The sequence below is a fragment of the Antechinus flavipes genome, chromosome 4 (genome assembly GCF_016432865.1).
Source record: "Antechinus flavipes isolate AdamAnt ecotype Samford, QLD, Australia chromosome 4, AdamAnt_v2, whole genome shotgun sequence".
Lineage (NCBI taxonomy): Eukaryota > Metazoa > Chordata > Mammalia > Dasyuromorphia > Dasyuridae > Antechinus > Antechinus flavipes.
In genome coordinates this window covers 181,898,657-181,917,037 of record NC_067401.1, presented here as the reverse complement: position 1 = coordinate 181,917,037, position 18,381 = coordinate 181,898,657, and the positions used below count along the sequence as shown (strand labels likewise).

Below are 18,381 nucleotides of genomic sequence, written 5' to 3'. Positions count from 1 at the left end.
AGAAGGAAGAATAAGGAAGTTTAGAAAGGGATACAAATAAACAGAACAATGTCAACACTACCATGTCAAATTTAATAAATATATATTTTTTAAAAACAAACTTCAATGGATTTATAATTTCATCAAAGTATATCCCCCTATTTTCCTTGGAGAAATGAAAGACCACGAATGCAGAATGTTGTGTATGCTATCAGATATACTTGTTAAGTGTTTTGTTTTGTTTTGTTTTGTTTTTTTGGGGGGGGTATTTGTTGTTGTGTTGCTTTTGCTTTTCTGCCCTTCTTTGTTTCAAGGCAAGACTCGTTATAGTATTTTGGAGCGTCAGAGTTTCTACAAGAGAAATTTAGGTCTTCAGTCTCGGCCATTCTGTCCTTGCTAAACGACACGGGGAGGAGATTTCCAACAATCTCACTGTGTGTGTGAATTCTGCCGGGACATTCAAGTGGATCGAAGAGGGAAAACACATCGTGCTGTACATTCTGATCCTATTGTTAGCGTTTTTGGATCAGCGGAGTCAAGAAAACACAGACAGGCAGGCAGACAGACACAGATTCACACAGGCGGGTGAGTTGTTAATTTTCCCGATTAGTTTCCTCATCAGAAATCCCACTCGTCTGCCTCCTCTACCCAGTGTTCCTCTTCTCCAATTTGCGTAGTCAGATTATTTTCATCTAGTAAATCCAGTCTTCCCTCCCAAAAGTAGAGGTGACAGTATCTGTTCCCAGTGCTATAGATTGCATGATTAATAAGGTGTCATTGCTGAGGTAAGAACACAGATGGGGGGGAGAAGGGAAAGGGGAGGAAAAAAAAACCCAAAATACATCCGTGTACATAGCTACATATAAATACACCGAGACGGGTATGTGTACATGGATATACATATATTCGAATGAGGGCAAGGGAATGACCGAAGAGGCGGGGCTTTTGAGTTTCGTTTTGCTCCGCTGTTTGTATAGCGCATTATACATTTTCAGGGACCCTGCTGAATCTGCAAAACATAAAGTGGAGATGCCGGGGATCGAACCCGGGGCCTCATACATGCGAAGCATGCGCTCTACCACTGAGCTACATCCCCGAGCTGACAGATGTGCCTTCTAGTTAGCATTCCTGAAAGTAAGTCACGTTTAGTGATATCTGCAGGATGTTTTAGTAAAGCGAGAAAGTTCTGCTTCTTTTCATCAATTTTCGAAGCTGGGCGGTTTGACTACTTCTGGAGTGGAAAGAGCTCTCTGGCCATCCTAGTCTCTCGCAATCTTTCCCAGCCTCAAGCCCTGAAGGAGGTCTTCCTCAGAAAATTTCATTACAATGCATTTCCTTCTAAATTTTTTCTTCCCTTTCCCCCAAAATCTCCGGAAATAAACTTCTTACTAAGTAGAGAGAGCTCCGTGAAATTCAAACATGTTAAAACAGAGGTCTAGTCTGGAAGATGATTGATGACAGCTTCCTTAAATCGAGACTTCTGAACTATCCTTTGTTGTAAACAGTTTTGCCACAATTGTTTTGCTACAGATTTCCAAAGGTTCTCACTCATTTTTCTCTGAGAAGAGCAAAACCTAGGGGAACATTTTGCTCATCCCTAAGTGACAGGCCTGCATCCTTATCTACCAAAAAAAAGTGCATAGGGAAACCCATTTATGGGTTCTAGCAATATATTCAAAAGGTTAAATTAGTTTGGAAAAGACCAGACAAGACGATCTCTAATACCTCCTCCATCCATTTAAACTCATATTAGATTCAAAATAAAATCTTACTTCCATAGAGGTAGACCTTTTATGTAGTTGGTGCTGCAAAAAGACTCAGTCTGAAAGGCCTCAAAAGCAGGAAATTGGAGTAAAAAATTGCCTTGAAGGATATTAGCAGCTTAATAATGGTGAGGGACGGGGGATTGAGGTGGGGTTCTTCAAGAGGAAAATATTGATGTATAACTATATTTTTGTAGTGGAAAAATTTTTACATGGAGTAAGCTAGTTGACCGTAGTTCAAGTAATTCCGATTTTGCAGCAACATCCAATTATTATACTTTTGGGCAAACCTTCTCTTCATCAGGTTGAATTAGCCACATTGATATCATACAGGTTCTTTATAGACTGCTTTATTTTATATTTGTTGCCCTCAGTATATCAGAGTATTGTCCTCAATTTTCACAACACACTCAATGGTCAGGGAAAATTTGATTATGTCATAACAATCAAACTTTTTCCCCTAGGACCACTTTTCTGAGATTATTCGAACTGGCTTAGAGGCCTTGAATCTTCATGAACATGGGGAATGTTCATATTTTCTTCTTTTTGTGTTTATAATAGAGCCTCCTTCAACTTTATCTTCTTGGCCTTCAAGACTTTTGATTTTTTTTTAGTCTTGGAAAAAAAAGAATAAAACTATTATCTTCTTTGCTTTCCATATTTTTTGGGATGAAAGCTGCATAAAAACTTGGAAAAGAGCTCATATTTTATTCCAATAACAGTCGGAGGCAAAGGAACTATCTATCTGTAACAATGTAAGAATGTGAGTGCTTAGGGAAGCTACCAGTTGTATGGCAGATTCTGGTAATTATTTCAATGATTTTTAGGCAAAATCTCAGTTTTGCAGAAAAAATGACCTTTGTAACCATACCAGCAACTGTAGATAAGAAAAGCCTTCCTCCATTAATAGTAGGATTGGAGGTATGGACATCACTAGTTAAAAATATGGTTTTGGCTTCTTAAGTTTCTTCATTTGTAATAATAATATTGATAATTAACTTGTTGCTCCTATTGTTCTAAATAATAAATTAATATTACATAATCGCATTAGGAACTAATTATTAATTTGTGATCCACTACTTTCCTTTTATTTTTGTTACAATTCCTGAAAAGGTCAATCAGCCTTTGAAGGGATAGTTGAATGATAAAATTTGCTCTAACCCTCAAGGTATCTGTTCATTATATTGTTATCAGACAACTTCCCCATTCTTTTTGGGCCTAAATGGAATATTTGTACACAATGGAGAACTTTCTGTTAGGGATTCAGACTGTGGATTGACTCCCTTTACTCCAGATAAAAATATATGTTCTATATCTCTTTTGAGTTATTTTCTTTGTGTTGCAGCTTTTAAAAACCTTTTACTCTCTTAGTGGGCTGTTCAGTAAAATGTATTCTAATTGCTAAAGGTTTTGAAATAGACTAGGGGGATAAACTGTACAATTATCGTCTGCCTGGAATTTGAGCTTTTGTGGGATTCTTCCCTAATTGCAAATAATGAGAGGAGAAAGGATTACTAAGAATTTGTTGATAGTATAAGACTATTGTGAAGTATTAAGTTACATTTGGAATTGTTTATACTGAAGTTACATTTTAACTAATAGTCTTAACAAACTCCAGTCTTACAGATTTATTTTTGTTTTAAGGATGAAATATAAATAACTATCTGTTAGTCTTGAAGTTTACAACTATCATATATTCACTGTCTATGTGAATTTACAGAATAGCATTAATTCATTAGATTCTAATGAGTGCCTTTTTTACATCAGAATGGATTTTAAGTTATTTTTGAGTAAGAGAAATATTATTTTAAAAAATTTTATACAAAAAAGTCAAAAGGAAAACAAAATTTGGGAGGAAATTTTTAAAGACAGTTTCTCAGATAAAGGTTTCATTTCTCAAATATATAAAGCATTTTGTCAAATTTATAAGAATATGAATCATTCCCCAATTGACAAATGGTCAAAGGATACAAAGAGGCGGATTTTTAATGAAGAAATCAAAACTACAAATAGGCATGTGATTAGAGAAATGCAAATTAAAACAACTTTGAGATATCATCTTACACCTATCCAATTGATTCAAATGATAGAAGAGTAACAGATGTTGGAGAGGATGTGGAAAAATTATGACATTGATTCAGTATTAGTGGAACTGTGAACTGATCCAACCATTTTAGAGAGCAACTTAGAGTTATATTCAAATAGTTCTAAAACTATGTATATACCCTTTGACCCAGAAATATCACTATTAGGTCTCTTTCCCAAGGGGCTTAGGGGAAAAGGAAAAGAACTTATTTGTTCTAAAATATTTATTGCAGCTCTCTGAGGTAGCAAAGAACTAGAAGTAGAGAGGATAGTCCTCAACTGAGGAATGGGTAAACAAGATGGGCTATATGATTATGATAGAATATTATTATTGTGCTATAAGAAATGATGAGATGGTTGATTTTAGGGGGAAAAAACATGCAAACACTTGCATGAAAAAGCAAAGAGTTTAATGAACAGAACCAAGAAAACATTATACCCAGTAACCACAATTTTCTTACTAAGAACAACTTTAAATGATTAAGTCATCTTGATCATTATACATATTCAAATCAACTACAAAGGCATTAGTGCCCTATATCAGAAAGAACTGATCAATAGAAGTATGTATAGTATGTTTTTCACACATATGTATTACACACATATGGGGATGGAGAAAAAAATAAAAAATGCACAGCAGAGAACAGAAGAAAACTTAGAAGGAAGCCAGAAAATCAGGGTATCTGAAAATAATATGTAGCATTTAGTACATAATTTTTTTAAAGTAAACAATATAAAATGAAATTCAAGATTTTATATTGAATCTTCTTTTTATGTTGTACTGCATACATGGAAATTTTTTTTGTAATTAAGTTCAAAATTTGAAAAATTAAAAAAGAGAAATACTAGTAGAAAGGAATATTAAGTAGAAATCTTTGTGTGATTTTTTATGAAGGCCCAATGTATTTTAAATTTATTAGCTAATTAATCGCAACAATTTGAGTGTGTTAATATTCTTTTTGAGTTTTGTTTTTAGCTTTATTGCTATGGTCTTTTACTTCAAGAAAAATGCCAGCAGCTTAATGGGAGTGACATCTGTGCTCTAAGATCAGTGGATATCTGTCTCTAAGAATAAAGACAGGAGTATGACCTTGGGAAAACTAAGATTATAGCCTCTTAAACCACTTTCCACAGAAGAAATCTGCCTGCCTGGTTAATTTTGGGGCCAGTTATTATATTCTGCCATATACTTTGCTTATAGTCATTGTGAGCTTTGGGCTAGGACAACTAGTCTTGGTGCTGTTATATTCGTGTCCTGCTCTCTCTAACCAGAACAAGTTAAACTGTGATTTTAAAAAATGATGAATCTCTTACTGTTTTAGAATGCAGATTACAGTCAATAGTTTTTTCCAATGATATATAATCCTTAATAACTGAATCCATCCAAAGCTTTGATTATTAGAGTTTGCTGTTTATTGTTAAACCTTATGGGATTATAAATGATATTATTCTGAGTCTGATTTCAGGTATGATCATCAAGAGATGCTGTTGAAAGAGTGCCTAATACCAGTAACTCTATGGGATTGATATCTATGAACATCTTTAGAGTTCTCATGGGGAAAGCTGGGAAAATTACTCTTGGCATGAGCTAAATTAAGATTATCCTGACTTAATTTCCCCTGGAATGCATTTTTCCTTGAATGAAAAGTATCCCACCTGTCTGACTAAGCCTGATTTGGGAATTTTCTCAATATAGTTGGCTGCCTACATGACCTATCCTGGAGTTGACATCAACTTAGGGAAACTTTTCCTTTTTACTACAGCAATGTCCCTCTTTTCCTTTTATGGTAAATGAAGGTAGAAGCAACTGGGTGAGATGAGTTTATAGGATGAGAACTGAATGAGACCGCAAAGGTCACCTAGTCCAACTCTTTCATTTTTAATGAGGAAATTAAGATACAGAGAAGGTTCACGCAACTAATGAGTTTTAGCAGAAGGATTTTTATCCAAGCACACTAATTCCTAGTCAGCACCTTATTCCATTGCTCCAGCAGAAGTAGGTAGATTTTGGTTCAGTCTGACAAAAATAATTAGAACTACTTAAAGACAAAAAGGGAATATATTCTATTCCTTTTCTTTGCCTTATTTTTTAAAAGTCTTGTTGGTGGCATTTTTTTTAAACCACACATTTCTGATATATCCCTCTATTCATTGAACTATCTCATAACAAAGAAAATCAGTTAAACAAAACCAACAAACAAAGAAACTGCATCTGACAGTATATGCACAATGCCATACTCAGAGTATCCCACTTTTCTGAAGGAAAATGTCATTATTTCTTTATATATCCAAGATGGGTGATGGCAATAGAGTGCCAGGCTTGGAGTAAGGAACACCAGAGTTAAGATCTGGTCTCAGACACTTACTAGTTGTGTGATCCTGGGAAAGTTGCTTAAACTTGTTGACCTCAATTTTTTCATCTGTAACATGAACTAGAGAAGAAAATGACAAAACATTCCAGTGTTTTTGCCAAGAAAACCAAAGAATCTAAAACAAGTAAACAACAACTCTCTTTTCTTGTTCCATCTGTCTGTTTGGCACTGCATGAAGGATTACCACCAATTATTTCTCTTTACATGCATTGTGAGTCCATATGAGTCAAAAACATTAGTGTATATTAGTGTATCCCCCACAGAGCCTATCACCACCTAAGAGACTTCATGCACTTATAAGAGAAGCCTTCTGCAAAAGATATAACTTGCTCTAAATTTTGAAACAAGGATTCCATATGACAGCAATGAAGAAAAAAGCATAAAATGCAACAAATGCAAAGATATAGAGACAATAATGGAGTGTCATATATGAGAAATAGCCAGAAGTCCAGTTATGGTTAGACTGAAGAGTATATAGAAGGGAGCAATCAATGAATAATGAGATTTGAAAGGTAAAATAGGATCTAGTTATAAAGAGCTTTAAATGTATACTTGATCATATGGCATTAGGTAGCCATTGGAATTTATTGAATAGGAGATGATATGATCAGACTTTTACTTTAGGAGAATAATTTTGTTAATTATTGGAGAGAGGTGAGTCTTGAGACAAAGACCCAATTAGTAAAGTATTATAGGCTTCTAGCTAGAGATAATGAGATCTAAACTAGGGAGGTAGATGCATGAATGGGAAAAAAGGAATATAAATAACAGACATTATAGAGTCAAAAGTGATAGTATGTGAATGAATTAGATATGTGAGATGAGTAAGAATAAGGCCTTGAGGATAGTATTCAGGTTGTAAACAGGTTGTCTGATGGAATGGTGGATACCAGCACTATCATTCTGATAGAAACAGGGAAGTTGAGTAGATGAGGGTGGAAGTGAAGGATGAGGCAGTGCATAGGCAAGGTGAGAAGAGAATGAGTTCTGTTTTAGATATGTTGAGTTTGAAGTGCCTGAAGGATAACCAGTTCAAACTCTTTGATAGGCAGTTGATGATTTAGATTGAGATTCATAGGTTCAAAATCTTTAGCTGAATGGGACCTTACAGACAATCTAATCCAAAACCCTCATTTTACAAATAAATGAAGAAATGGAAATCTGTAGAAGTGAAATTATTTATCCAAGGAACTACAGGTAGAAAGAATCAAATGTGGGATTTGAATCCAACTCCTCTGACTAAAACCAGGGATTTTTCCAACTGAGGTTGGAAATACAGACATGAGAATAATTTGTATAGAGATAATGAAATATTTTAGAGCTAATGAGATCACCAAACAGAGAAAAGAGTATCCAAGATAAAGTCTTGGTATATGCCCAAAGTTAGGGCATAAGACATGGATGATGACGGGCAGCTAGGTGGCAAAGTGGATAGAGCACCAGCTCTGAAATCAGGAGGATCTGAGTTCAAATGGGGTCTCAGACACTTAACACTTCCTAGCTGTGTGACCCTGGGCAAGTCATTTAATCTCAATTGCCTCAACAAAAAGAAAAAGAAAAAAGAAGATATGGATGATGAGTCAGCAAAGAAAATTAATAAGGAGTAATCAGAGATGGGAATGATGGGAACAAAGAGAAAGTAGATATGAACATTCAGAGAGGAGAGAATATCTAGAAGAAAAGTGTTACCAATGTCATATGCTGCAGAGAGGTTTAAAAAAATGTGAGCACTAAGAAAAGATCATTACATTGGTCAACTAAGGATGGGACAAACAAGGACAAAAAGTACAGTTTTGATACCAACATTAAATTTAATATACTTTTTATAACAATTTTCTATATAATTTCTGTTTCTTTTAAGTTGAAATGTTCATATTTCTTGATGTTTTTTCACAGGTGTGTATAACTGAACAAGTTGAATTTATTGAACACCTACTATGTGCCAGACATTGTGCTAGGTTCTAGGAATGCATATTACTTTCTCATTTGGTATACTCTAATGGCTTGCTGTTATCTGTAGAATCAAATAAAAATGTCATTTAATGTCCTTTATAACCTTGTTCTATTTTTCTAACAAAATTACCCTTTCACTTGCTGTAGGCCTGCTACATTGTGTTTTTTTTTTTTTTCCCTTTCTGTTTCTTACACATCTGTTCCTTACACTTCTGTAACATTCTGATCCATCTCCCCCAGGTTGACTTTAAAGCTCTACTTAAACACCTTTTGCTACCAATTCTCATTAACAATCAGCTACTAGACAAAATTAACTTTTAGCAAAGGTACTTACTAAGAAAGCATAGTTTTGAAAAGAATAATTACAAAACATTATCCATAAACTTGGGGCAGATTCAACCACAATCACACCTGGCATCTGTTGGAAGACTGGGCACCAATAGAGTACAGTGGTAGACAGACCCCCTTGTAAGGAACAATCCTAGAAAATTTTAATCTCCTTGGGAAGTCCTCTCTGCAGTTTAACTCTTAATTACTAAAACTCTCTCTTGATTCCCCAGGCTTTTTTTAAAAAGCTTCTTCTGGTCTCAAGTGACTATCTCTGTTCCCTTAATTGTACCTTGAATTCTGACTGAAAGATGGAGTGTTTCCAAATCATGGGTGATCTACCCTTTAAAGGGACATGGATGAGGATGGGGAGGAGAAAGAAATCATTTCCTTTTACCCAAAAGTAATTTTTCCCCTAGGAGTTGAGGTTCCCCCCTCCTACTAATGACAAAGATAAATTAACTGAAGAGCTAATATTTGAATTTTTTCTGTGAGGCAATTGGGGTTGCCCAGAGTATTAAGTGTTTGAGGCCAAACTCAGGTCCTTCTGACTTCAGGGCTAGTGCTCTGTCCATTATATCACCTGCAGCTCCAACATTTGGACTTTTTAAGGAACCTCCCTTATGGTCACACTTTCAACTCAGTCAGTCTCTAGCTGAATCTCTAATTTCATCAGACCAATGTACACATTTGTAAAAGGTTCTTCAGTATCACTTATATTTACAAGTTTTTCAGTGTATTTATTGTATTTATATATATTGTCTTCTCCTACAGAATATAAGCTCCTTGAGGATAGGGACCATTCATTTATGTCTTTGGATTCCCAGTAACTGGAACATACTAGGTACTTGATAATTACCTGTTGGGGACTTCTGGTTAAGATGGCAGAGAGGAGGCTCACAGCTGCATAAGCTCCACGCTTTCTCTCACTATCCATTCCATTACAAGCCTCTGAATCAATGCTTGACTGAAAAAAAACCCACATATAGTTACCAAGAGAAGCCATCCTTGAGATCTGCCAAGAAAGGTCTGTCTTTACTGGAGGGCTGAGGCGGTTTTAGATTGGGCGCAGGCGGCGGGCAGCGGCAGTGAGAGCACGGGAGCAGACTGGAGAGAGGGTGGGGAGTGATCGCAGCCGTCTCTGCGGGGAGAACTTCGCTACAGGTTTGGATACTTTGCTCCGGCAGCAAGTCAACAGCCCAGCAGAGAAGCTAAAAACACCGGGGCTGAAGAATACAACCCCAAACAGCTGGAGTCTCTCAGGACCTGGCCGCTCCCCCCTTCCCCCCCCCCCCCCCCCCCCACAGTGACTCAGCACGCTTTGGGATCTCAGAGCACAGGCGCAGCACAGTCCTGCTAGTGCCTCACTGCTGCCCCCTGCAGTCTGTAGAGGAAGCTCGATAACACACCCAGCCCCCCCCCCCCCCCCCCCCAAGAAAGACTCCAGTTTTTTCTGTTTTTCTTTGGTAGTTTGTCTCTGATTAATAGACAGAATGAGCAAGAAGCTGAAGAGGACTTTAACCCTTGACAGCTTCTATACAGATAGAGAGCAGACTCTAAATCCTGAGGAGACTAAAAACAGGCAGTCCCCAGGTGAATCCCCAAAGGAGGAGAGCATCTGTTCCTCAGCACAGATGAACCTCATAGAAGTGATTAAAAAGGCTCTCACAAGGGAGCTAGAAGAAAAATGGGAAAAGGAGAGGGAGGCTTGGCAAAAGAGCCTGGAGAAATCAGTTAAAGAGAGAGTGGATAAAGAAGTAAAATCCTTGAAAAATAGGATTAGTGAACTGGAAACAGAAAACAGCTCTCTAAAAAACAAAATTGGTGAAATGGAAAAAAATTCCACAGAACAAAAGAACTCAATTGGACAATTAGAAAAAGATTTTAAAAAAGTGAGTGAAGAGAATACTTCACTGAAAATCAGAATTGAACAAGTGGAATTGAATGACTCGAGGAGACAAGAAGAATCAGTCAAGCAAATCCAAAAAAATCAAATAATGGAGAAAAATGTGAAATACCTTCTGGGGAAGACAACAGACCTGGAAAACAGATCCAGGAGAGACAATCTGAGAATCATTGGACTCCCAGAAAAACATGATGAAAAAAAGAGCCTGGACACTATTTTCCAGGAAATTATCAAAGAGAACTGCCCAGAAGTCATAGGAACAGAGGAAAAAATAAACATTGAAAGGATTCATCGATCACCCACTGAAAGGGATCCTAAAATCAAAACACCAAGGAATATAGTGGCCAACTGCCAGAACCCTCAGATGAAGGAAAAAATATTGCAAGCGGCTAGAAAAACCCAATTCAAGTATCAAGGAGCCACAATAAAGATCACCCAGGATCTGGCAGCATCCACATTAAAAGATCGAAGGGCCTGGAATATGATATTCCGAAAGGCTAAGGAACTTGGTATGCAACCAAAAATAACTTACCCAGCGAGAATGAGCATCTTTTTCCAGGGAAGAAGATGGACATTCAACGAAGTAAGCGAATTTCATCTATTTCTGATGAAAAAACCAGAACTTAACAAAAAGTTTGATCTACAAATATAGAACTCAAGAGAAATCTAAAAAGGTAAAGATTAATCTTGGGAACTATATTTTGACTATATAGATGTATAAAGAATACATGTATACCTTGTTCTAGAAATTGATGTGGAAAGGACATTGTACCAGAAAAAGGGTAAAGTGGGGGTAGTACATCTCATGAAGAGGCATAGGAAACCTATTATATCCGAGAGAAAGAATGGAGGGGGGTGAATATAGTGGGTATCTTACTGCCTTCAGAATTGGCTTTAAGTGAAAAATCTTAAGACATATTCAATCTATGGTGAAACTTCTCCCATCTCATTGAAAAGTGAGAAGGGAAAAGTGAAAAGGGAAGGAATAAGCTAAGGGGAAGGGAATACGGGAACTGGGAGGGAAAGGGGTAAGATAGGGGGAGGAACTCTAAGGCGGGGGGAGGGATACTAAAAAGGGAGGGCTGTGAGAAGCAAGTGGTGCTCACAAGGTTAATACTGGGAAGGGGGGGAAAGGGGAAAGAAGGGAGGAAAGCATAAACCGGGGTTAACAAGATGGCAAGTAATACAGAATTGGTCATTCTAACCATAAACGTGAACGGGGTAAACTCCCCCATAAAGAGGAAGTGGTTAGCAGAATGGATTAAAAGCCAGAATCCTACAATATGTTGTTTACAGGAAACACACCTGAAGCGGGGAGATACATGCAGGTTAAAGGTAAAAGGTTGGAGCAAAATCTACTATGCTTCAGGTGAAGTCAAAAAAGCAGGGGTAGCCATCCTGATCTCAGATCAAGCTAAAGCAAAAATTGATCTAATTAAAAGAGATAAGGAAGGACACTATATCTTGCTAAAGGGTAGCATGGATAATGAAGCACTATCTATATTAAACATATATGCACCAAGTGGGGTAGCATCTAAATTCTTAAAAGAGAAACTAAGAGAGCTGCAAGAAGAAATAGACAGTAAAACTATAATAGTGGGAGATCTTAACCTTGCACTCTCAGAATTAGATAAATCAAACCACAAAATAAATAAGAAAGAAATCAAAGAGGTAAATAGAATACTAGAAAAGTTAGATATGATAGATCTCTGGAGAAAATGTAATGGAGACAGAAAGGAATACACTTTCTTTTCAGCAGTTCATGGAACCTATACAAAAATTGACCATATATTAGGACATAAAAACCTCAAACTCAAATGTAGTAAGGCAGAAATAGTAAATGCATCCTTTTCAGACCATGATGCAATGAAAATTACATTCAACAAAAAAGCAGGGGGAAGTAGACCAAAAAATAATTGGAAACTAAATAATCTCATACTAAAGAATGATTGGGTGAAACAGCAAATCATAGACATAATTAATAACTTCACCCAAGAAAACGATAATAATGAGACATCATACCAAAATGTATGGGATGCAGCCAAAGCGGTAATAAGGGGAAATTTCATATCTCTAGAGGCCTATTTGTATAAAATAGAGAAAGAGAAGGTCAATGACTTGGGTTTGCAATTAAAAATGCTAGAAAAGGAACAAATTAAAAACCCCCAGTCAAACACTAAACTTGAAATTCTAAAAATAAAAGGTGAGATCAATAAAATTGAAAGTAAAAAAACTATTGAATTGATTAATAAAACTAAGAGTTGGTTCTATGAAAAAACCAACAAAATAGACAAACCCTTAGTAAATCTGATGAAAAAAAGGAAAGAGGAAAATCAAATTGTTAGTCTTAAAAATGAAAAGGGAGAACTCACCACTAACGAAGAGGAAATTAGAGCAATAATTAGGAGTTACTTTGCCCAACTTTATGCCAATAAATTCGACAACTTAAATGAAATAGAAAAATACCTCCAAAAATACAGCTTGCCCAAACTAACAGAGGAAGAAGTAAATATCCTAAACAGTCCCATCTCAGAAAAAGAAATAGAACAAACTATCAATCAACTCCCTAAGAAAAAATCCCCAGGACCAGATGGATTTACATGTGAATTCTACCAAACATTTAAAGAACGATAATTACCTGTTGATTTATAAATTAAGGGGCATTGAACTGAACAAAAGATCTGAGAGAAGGTTAAATTATTCTATTTATATATATATGTGTGTGTGTGTGTGTGTGTGTGTGTGTGTGTGTGTGTGTAATTGGTTGATTGTTGTCCTTCCTTCTTAAAGAGAACATTACTCTACTGGAGTCAAGATACTTTTATATTTGACTATGAGTTTGGAAAGCTCTACCACAGGTCAGACACAAATAGCCTCTAGGCAGATTTGGAGTGGAGATGTCTCTACATTTGTCCATCTCATGTTTCTTCTGAGCATAGAGGAGAGTAGCATCTTTGATGTGGACAGGTTATGCTGGATGGTCCTTTATCAGTATCACCCATGTCTCACAACTGATCGCAAAGTTCTTCAGAGAGACTTTGAGAGTGTCCTTATATTGCTTCTTCTGAGCATCATGTGAGTATCTGCCTCATGTGAATGTTCTGTAAAATAGTCTTTTGGGCAAATGAATAAATTTGTATTAAAGAGATATATGTCATTGTTGCTCAATTGTGTTCAACTTTTCATGATCTTGTTGAGGTTTTCTTAGCAAAGATACTGGAGTAGTTTGCCATTTTCTTCTCCAGCTTATTTTTACAGATTTGGAAACTGAGGCAAACAGAGTTAGCTGACTGGGGGAGGGGGTGGAGGAAGGGAGGGAAAAAATCAGAACAGAAGTGAGTGCAAGGGATAATGTTGTAAAAAAATCACCCTGGCATGGGTTCTGTCAATAAAAAGTTATTTTAAAAAATTAAAATATTTTGCTATATGAAAAAAAATTGATGAGATCAAAGCCCACTTAAATACATGAGTATTAAGTAATCTAGGTCTTATATATAAGAAAGAGGAAAGAATGAAACTAAGGAAACTAGACAAGAGATAGAAAGCATGCTGCCTATTATGAGAGCATTAGATCAGGAAACCTGGACTCTGCTTCTAATTATGGGACTAATTAGTTGTGTGTCTTTGAGCAGGTCACTTAAACTCTTTGTGCCTCAGTTTTAATATTTGTAAAGTGATGGAGCTTAACTATGTGATTTCCCTTCAAACTCAAATTCTATGAAATTTTATGAAGCAATAAGGCTGCTATGGTGTGACTTCAATGGAAGTAGATAGTCCTGGGTTCTTCTCAGAAGTCTTAGTGTCATATGCAGTGACACTTCATTGAACAGATTGTCCTAGGACAAATTCTATAAATAATCAATCCCAAGAATCTTCCTCTCTTCACTTGCTTCCTGCAGCATGCTGGTTAAGCAAAGGAATGGGCTACAAGGGTTCAGGCAGTAGCTAGATGATAATGATGCTTCAGAAGGTCCCAAAATAGTGAAAGCAAGAGTGAGAGAGAGCTCCCAGAAGGGATGGAAGCCTCAACAGAATGGAAGCACTACCCTGTTATGGGAGCTATCTGCCAGTGCCTGTTGGGGATCTAACTCAGACCAGCAGAATAGATCCCTTCATGTGAGAGCATGATAACAATACAAGGAGATTGAGAGACAGTGGCATTCTCTGACCTCTCTACTCTTCCCTCTTGCCTTCAATTTATTTCATAACCAATCCATAAGCAACATCTGTGTCTGTAAAGGCTGATTTGCACTTCCTTCAGGGGTGTTATGATTCACAGCTGTGGGGCTTTTGGGGAATTGACCTGTGCCTTCACACTTAGGCATGGTCCTTAACACCACTCCTCCTGGGAACTCTGGCCTCTACCCCAGAGATCTCAAAATCATGGACTCCCTGCCCCACTCCCCCTTCAGCAAATACTTATTTCTAACAAGCCCAACAAATACCACACAACCCTCCTCCCCTCATCCTCCTTAGTTGGGAGCTGCTCTGCCCATTCATCTGGGGTAATGAGAGCTTTTAGAAAGGAGACTCCAAAAAGGTTAGGTTCACAAGACAGAATAGTCAACTATAGCAATCTAGTGTCTGACAAACCCAAAGATTCTAACTTTTGGGATAAGAATTCATTATTTGATAAAAACTGCTGGGATAACTGGAAATGAGTATGGCAGAAATTAGGCAAGGACTCACACTTAACACCATATACCAAGATAAGATCAAAATGGGTCCATGACCTAGGCATAAAGAACGAGATTATAAATAAATTAGAGGAACATAGGATAGTTTATCTCTCAGACTTGTGAAGGAGAAAGAAATTTGTGACCAGAGATGAACTAGAGACCATTACTGATCACAAAATAGAAAATTTTGATTATATCAAATTAAAAAGCCTTTGTACAAACAGAACGAATGCAAACAAGATTAGTAGGGAAGCAACAAACTGGGAAAACATCTTTACAGTTAAAGGTTCTGATAAAGGCCTCATTTCCAAAATATATAGAGAACTGACTCAAATTTATAAGAAATCAAGCCATTCTCCAATTGATAAATGGTCAAAGGATATGAACAGACAATTTTCAGATGATGAAATTGAAACTATTACCACTCACATGAAAGTGTTCCAAATCACTATTGATCAGAGAAATGCAAATTAAGACAACTCTGAGATATCACTACACACCTGTCAGATTGGCTAAGAGGACAGGAAAAAATAATGATGAATGTTGAAGGAGATGTGGGAAAACTGGGACACTGATGCATTGTTGGTGGAGTTGTGAACGGACCCAACCATTCTGGAGAGCAATCTGGAATTATGCCCAAAAAGTTATCAAACTGTGCATACCCTTTGATCCAGCAGTGTTTCTATTGGGCTTATACCCCAAAGAGATACTAAAAAAGGGAAAGGGACCTGTATGTGCCAAAATGTCTGTAGCAGCCCTGTTTGTAGTGGCTAGAAACTGGAAAATGAATGGATGCCCATCAATTGGAGAATGGCTGGGTAAATTGTAGTATATGAATGTTATGGAATATTATTGCTCTGTAAGGAATGACCAGCAGGATGAATACAGAGAGGCTTGGAGAGACCTACATGGACTGATGCTAAGTGAGATGAGCAGAACCAGGAGATCATTATACACTTCGACAACGATATTGTATGAGGATGTATTTTGATGGAAGTTGATTTCTATGACAAAGAGACCTAACTGAGTTTCAATGGATAAATGATGGACAGAAACAGCTACACCCAAAGAAGGAACACTGGGAAACGAATGTGAACTATTTGCATTTTTGATTTTCTTCCTGAGTTATTTTTACCTTCTGAATCCAATTCTCCCTGTGCAACAGGAGAACTGTTCGGTTCTGCAAATATGTATTGTATCTAGGATATACTGCAACATATTTAACATATATAGGACTGGTTGCCATCTTGGGGGGGGGTGGAGGGAAGGAGGGGAAAAATCGAAACATAAGCGAATGCAAGGGATAATGTTGAAAAAAATTACCCTGGCATGGATTCTGTCAATACAAAGTTATTATTAAATAAAATAAAATAAAATTTAAATTAAAAAAAAAAGGAGACTCCATAGAAGGAAATTGTTTAGGGGTCAGGACTGGGGCTCCAAAAGAACAAGTCGCCAAACCTCATACTATATCAATTTTAAAGCTTCTCCTGGTAAATTTGGCTTCTCATCCAACTACTCCCAAGGAACTCGTCTTCCAGGATAGTAAGTACTCCCTTGGGCTCAATGCCTGGGTTTTTTAACCAAGTGTGGAAACCTGAGAAGAAGCCATTAATAAATGTTCCTGGAAGGGGAGTAGGAAATAAGGCAGTTAAAGAGCCTAGGTATTGATGAAAGGAGTGCTGTCACTTAAGCTCAATATAACCTTGAGTGCTTTATTTCATAACTTAAGATATGGAATAGTATGTCATTTTCAATATAGTTGATTTCCTTTATAATTCCAAGTATTTATTGTATGCATTTAGGGCAAAGACCCCACTACATTAGGAAAAAGGCAATCAAATTAAATAAATTCATACTACCTTTGTGAATGACCGATGGCACTCACATTATGTTAAGAAGGCTCTATAGGTTCCAAGGCTTCACCATGCTGCCAAAATGGTTTATGAAACAGAAAAGGTTAGGGAAGAACCTCTGATCTAGTGGTAGGGCTTCTGTCAATCTTGTTGTAATGATGAATCAAAGTCATGGCTCTCTTGTTCTCATAGTTATGTTTTGGTCAAAAAAAGTCTCTGTCAAGATATAAATTTTTCTGTCATTGGCTCAACTTTTATACCAAGAAAAAAAATCAGGAATTCTCATTTGGCAGGAGGCACAATCCTCCCTGTAGCAGTATATTGAGTAATTCTTGTGGAAGATTTATGAGAGGATACCAACAATAATAATTGACATTGATATGACACTTAAAGTATTCAAAGCTCTTTGCAAAGCTCTCAGTTGAATCTTATACAAATCTTGTAAAGTAGGTGTTAGAGCTATTAGCTATTCCTATTTTAGGGTTGAGGAGAATGTGGCTTAGAGAAGTTTTGACTTCCTCTGAGGTCCCATATGGCTTACATTCTGCCTGGCAGATACTTAATGTTTATTGACTGATTGACAACCAGTTAGTGTCAAAAGCAGGATTTGAATGCAGAATTTCCAGAATCCAAGTGCATTGGATACTGAATATATTATATGACGATGAGAAGGTGTGCATATTTTGAATTCCAAACATCTGGACCATTTTGATGAAATCATAGGTTCATTCAAAATATTGCTGTATTGAAACAGTAATTCACTCTCTTCAACTTATGAGAAGAAACTAGAACCAAGACTCAAAAATCTGGGAAAGAGGGTGTGATTGGAAGTAGTATGCATTCAGTATGATGGTAGTAATTTTAAAATACAAACTTAAGTACTTAATAAATGCTTCTTGTTTGATAGAAACACTCAGTGTTTAGAATTCACACAAAAGAGGGAATGTTGCAAAGTCATCATCAGATGATTTTTAAATCATCAGAGAGAGACAATTTGTTGGGCTCACAGGTTCTTTGGGGGTGAAAATAACAAGGAGTTTATATTTTTTTTTTGCTGAAATTGATATATGATCTGAGGCATTGGTAATGACTCCTATATAATTACCATATAAATATGCTTCTGTCATAATTCTGTCCAGGTGAAGTGATACATAGAATGGTGATGCATAATCAAGATTATTTATTGTGGGCCAACAATAAGCAAAGTCAAAAGTCAAAAGATATGGAATATACAAGAGAAATGAAAATTGTGTCCTTTTTATTGATGAGCTTAAAGTTCACTGAGGGATGAAGGATACATATGTGTGAAAAAGAAGAACCCATGGGGATTTATTCAAGAGAAACTACGAATTAATCTATTCCTGAGAACTTAAAATACTTAAACATCTTTAGGAAGAATTTTACTGAAGAAGAAAATATATTTTTTATGAGAGAGGGATAAAATATGAGGTCAAATTATTT

At 36.6% G+C, this 18,381-nt stretch overlaps 1 non-coding gene across 1 annotated transcript; it reads right to left on the bottom strand.

Moving 5' to 3' along the window:
• Positions 1–1,003: 1,003 nt before the first annotated feature.
• TRNAA-CGC (transfer RNA alanine (anticodon CGC)) lies at positions 1,004–1,075 on the bottom strand. Its single transcript has one exon. It is a non-coding gene; the product is annotated as a tRNA-Ala (tRNA).
• Positions 1,076–18,381: the final 17,306 nt, after the last annotated feature.